General features: G+C 38.1%; 1 pseudogene; it reads right to left on the bottom strand.

Annotated features, from left to right (window-relative positions):
* Positions 1–785: 785 nt before the first annotated feature.
* LOC101575784 lies at positions 786–1898 on the bottom strand (annotated as a pseudogene).
* Between the last annotated feature and the right edge of the window lie 3101 nt (positions 1899–4999).

The raw sequence follows: 4999 nt of genomic DNA, 5'->3' as shown, positions 1-4999 counted from the left end.
TCCTATCCCCCTTTCTTTCAATTTAATTTTGTCAAAGATGGGTATTCCATTGCCATTTAAATATTATAGGTGTGTTAATTCAGCAAAATAACCCAATATAGTCCAGTAGTCCATAATAGTATTGCATTATCCATAGTACTGTCAATGTCAGAAGTTGTTGACTTGAGCCTTTTGCCGCTCAGCATATTAATATTGCTTTGCTTTTCATATCTCGGTATTATACTTTTATATGGGATGGTTAAGACCAAGATAAACAAGACCTACATAATAAGAAATGTGACTTTTCTATCTGACAAGGACAGTCAAATCCCCTCAGGCTTTATCCTGAAACCCTGTACTGCACTGTGTAGATCCTTTTTCAGTGTCAGCCATGTGGATGAGTCACAGCAGTTGCTTGACCAAGTTTTAACTTTTCTTTCTTTCTTTCTTTTTTTTTTTTACAGAACCTGGAATTGAACTCAGGCCCTTAAGTTTACCTTCTGCTTAACATTTTCATTGTAGTATTTCTTTTTAAAATTCATCCAAGACAAAAAAGAAAACAAAGACAATAGCTCTGGAAGGAATGCACAATTTTTTTAGTTTACAGCACAGAGATTCTTCTGTTAATGGGAATTGTACACTTGGTTTCAGCAAAAAGTGAAAGAGAAAAGATCTTGCTCTTTGAACTTCTGAGGGGAGTGTGGGTGTCCACATTAATATAGGTGGATAAGATATGCTATCACTGTAACACTTCAAGGTTAGAATGTTCTTCCTGTCAAGATGGCATCCACCTGCAGCTACTGGTGTTAGTTCCTTATCTTGAGGAAGCTTTCTCAGGACCCTCTTGCCACAGCCTTGCCATCATCAGTCACCCAGCAGCTGATGTGGTTTTCATGTCCAACCAAGATACCTACGCTGCCAGCTTTGAGGGCATCCCACACATTGCAGTTCAAGTCATCATATCCAGCAAGGAGGAGGCAACCACTCTTGAAGAAAGAGACAGAGGTGAGCCTGCATATGATGTCATGGCAATAGGTCATGAGTTCCTGGTCTGCATGGAGGTCGAAGAGCCTGCAGGTAGCATCATCTGAGCCGGTGGCAAATGCATTGCCATTTGGAAAGAATCAGATGGTGTTGATGTTGGACTCATGACCAGTAAAGGTCTGCTGGCACATGCCTTCTTGGACATCCCAGAGCTTAGCTGAGGTGTCACAGGCACTGGAGACAAATAGTCTGGTGTTGGGAGCCAGAGATAGGCTTACGAAGTCCCCAGTGTGTCCAGTGAATGTGGTTGTCTCCTGGATAGTGTCAATGTCCCACAGGGCACACGTGGTGTCTCCAGAGCTGGTGATGATCTGATTGTCATGCAGGAATTGACAGCAGGACAGGTAGCCTGTGTGTCCCACCAGCTCGTGGCTCATATGCACGATCCCTTAGCGTGTCTGCAGATTGTAGATAGAGCAAATCTCCAGGCCGCCACAGGCTATGTAGTGTCCAAAGTGGGCATAAGCACAGGTAATAATCCAGGAGGAGTGCAGGGGGATGGCATGGACCTTGTTTATGCTATAGCTGCCCGAGATGATGAGTTTCACATCCTGTGAGGCACTGGCCAGGAGCCTCGAGTCTGTGCCCAAGTGCATAGCTTAGATCTTGGCCAGGTTCCCCCTCAAAGTCCTCCTGGTACTCATCTGGATTCTTCCTACTGAGTCGATGTTATTTGTGATCTGTGAGAGAGTTTCATCTTCACATGCTTTCTGAGAATCCCTGATCTGGTTCTTGAGCTGCTCAGCTTGCTGCTGTAACTGGTCAAATTTGCTTATCCTCAGGTTCTAGTACCCTTGTTGCCACCACAGAGAATCTGAGATCTTTCCCTGTGCCCACCTCACTGTTACCTGTTGGTTGCTGTGCTCGTAGCCCATGGGCAGAGCCAGGGATGTGTCAGGTCCACATGGCAGTACTCCATTCCCAGCCCACTGCCCCTGTCGCCAGTACCCACTGCCTCCACCACTGTTTTCTGCCCTTCAGACACCTCCAGCCATCAAGATGTGTGCAACTGCCAAGTCTATTTTCTTTGGAATGAAATACTACTTCAGCTCTACATTTTCCTACTCGCAGTGGGTATAGAGTCTTCATTTTCTGTTCTCTTTGTTCTGGTGAGGCACTTTTGTTGCTAAATCACCTAAACATATGGTAGAAGAAATGAGCAGTGTATTTCCTTTATATAGAAGAAGAGGTAGAAAGTCCATACGTTTCCTGCTAGTGGAGATCATACCTCTTCTTTATAGGGTCAAATTATCTTGTTTCCCAGAAAAAAAAAATTGGGAAATGCTGCAGAAAGTGGAACTGTAGTGGTTGCCTGCGACTTCATGCAATGGGGCTCTAAATTAATTGACTCACTAGGGAGAGCTAGATATGAAAGGCCACCAAGACAAATGTTCAAATGAAACTCCATTGTAGCATAAGTTGAGTTGAACACCAAATTAATGAAATCTATTTTAGAAAATAATGAGAAAGGTGATATAATAATGAGAAATATGAGGAAGAACAAATGTATGGGAATAAAGACAAACCATTAATCTTTAGATGGCACACATGTAAAACATAAACATATATTTCATGTAAATTTATTCTGCCTGTTGAACCCTAAAAATATTCCATTCCATGAGAATGTAATGGGAGTCTTCAAGTGGCAGATACCCACTGGTGCTTTATTGTCTAACCCATGCCTGAACTGAGTAACCAAAGATAAAACTGAGAAAGGAGAGTGAAGAACAAAAAATTATTCAAAATGGTTTTATTTCCTGGCTGGGCTTACCAAGAAATGTTACTAGGTGGAGGGTCCCATGGCAGTCTTTCCACGTTCTTGGTGTACTACTCATAGAACCGAAGACAAAATATAGAAAAGGTCATAAAGGTATATGCTTAATCAAGGTGGAAAAGCAATACTCACTATTGAGTCAAAGTGCATTAAATATTATCCCAGAGATAAGGGAAATGTGTGTTCATTTTCAAAATGCATTCTGTATTCTGTACATATTATCTGGATTCCTATGATTTTTAACAAATTCACCCAGTTGTCTGTCTGGTTTGAACCATCTTATTTTATTTTTTTGCTTTTTAAAATTAATTTCATTTTTTGAAAATTAAAAAACAAAAGCAAATACAGAAATTAGAAACAAAGAGAGAAACAGAGTAACATAAAACAATATGTATGTAACAGATTTTCAAAACGAGGCCAGCTGATTAACAATGGCTTGTACATCACCTATTTTTTTACCTTTTATTCTTTTTAAGGAGAAAAAAGATAAAAAAGCAAGGAAACAGTTTGAAAACAGGTTAGTAACACAGTTACAATAAATAATGCATTGCATATTGCTGTCTTCAGAGTGGTTACTCACAGGACAAGATGTACACATGATATCTTTCCTAAACAATATTAGTGCAAAACTTTCTTCTCACTGAACTAAGAGAAAGTAGCTGTATATCTGTCTTAACTATCTTGTATATATAAATATATTTTTTCACTACAAAATGGTCCATTATTTACATCCATCTTTTTCGTTTTGTTTTGTCTGAAATGGATGCTCCTCTGCAGTTAGAGAATCTGTATTTGGAGAAGTCTTTAAATGATCTGTACATACTTTCAGCCAATCTAAAGATTGAAGATACTTGAATTCAGCAAAATAACCCAATGTAGTCCAATAGTCCATAATAGTATTGGATTATATCAGCAGAACTGGCAATTGTGAGAAGTTATTGACTTGAGCATTTTACAGCTTAGTATATTAATATGGCATTACATATATACCTCGTATTTATACTTTTCTGCTGAATGGTTAAGACGAAGTTAAAGTGAGACCTATATAACAAAAATGCAAATTTTGTTTGTGACAAGGTCAGTCAAATCCCCTCAGGATTTTTCTTTTGTTAGTGTCAACCATCCTGATGAGTCAAGGCCATTGCTTGACCGATTTGCATTCTGTGAAAGCCTGAGAGGACTTTTTCTCTCTAGGTGACTCTCCTTAGGCACACTCTACATTGTCAATCACTTTTCTCTGTGTACCACATAATCTCCTTGATCAGAAAATTTGGGACACCACTGAATTACAGGATGTCACAGCACAGTTTCACTTATGTCATGAGTCTTCACTGACCTTGAAGGGCTAGAGCGAAAATATTGGTTATCTTTGTAAACTCTTTATTTGTATAATATTTGGTCTTCGAACTTCAGTTACTAAACATCTAGAAGAGAAACTTTGTGATATTATTACCCTGTAACAGAGGCAGTTGAGCTTAGCATCACTATCTTTCTGAATATCAAACACCTTAGACATACCATGGAACTGTTATTTTCCAACAGCCATGCATATTCTAAAATTTATATTGCTATATAATGTGAAGATAAAAAAAATTACACATTTTTACACAGAAATTTAGAAATCATGGCTTGACCCATCTTAATATCTTACTGCACTGCAATATAAGCAACAATTACTATTAATTTAGTGTGCACTGTAAGACAATCATTTTATGATATATATTTATATATCTATATCTGTATCTCTCTGCATATATTAGAATTTCAAATTAGAAAGCAGAAAACACTGTACTTAACATGTCAATGAACTGAAAATCTAGAGCATGTAAACGGGCATCTTGCTTTAGTTTTAAATCTAGTCAATGTCAAGTTTGACATTTTGGCTCAGGGCTGTTTTATTCCAGGTTCACTTCTAAATGTTCTGCCCTGAGGCCATTGAATATCTCCTACTTTTCTTATTTATTGTTTTCCCACCTACTTCTACAACATTTTGTTTGTTTTTATAGATTACCAGTTTTAAAAATTAATGACATAAGCAAACCTTGAGGCTAAAACAATCCCACCAGGTATATTGCTCCATTCAAATGTTGATATGAGAAATCATGGTTCACAGAAAATTTACAGATGAAGCTTTCTTACAAAGCTGTGACATTTGCAAACATTTATGTTGTACCATTATCAATATATATATTTTATTTTATT

Source organism: Octodon degus, unplaced genomic scaffold (genome assembly GCF_000260255.1).
Source record: "Octodon degus isolate 3935 unplaced genomic scaffold, OctDeg1.0 scaffold00171, whole genome shotgun sequence".
Classification (NCBI taxonomy): domain Eukaryota; kingdom Metazoa; phylum Chordata; class Mammalia; order Rodentia; family Octodontidae; genus Octodon; species Octodon degus.
The sequence above is the reverse complement of the archived record's forward strand: the minus strand, read 5'-3'. Positions and strand labels throughout refer to the sequence as shown.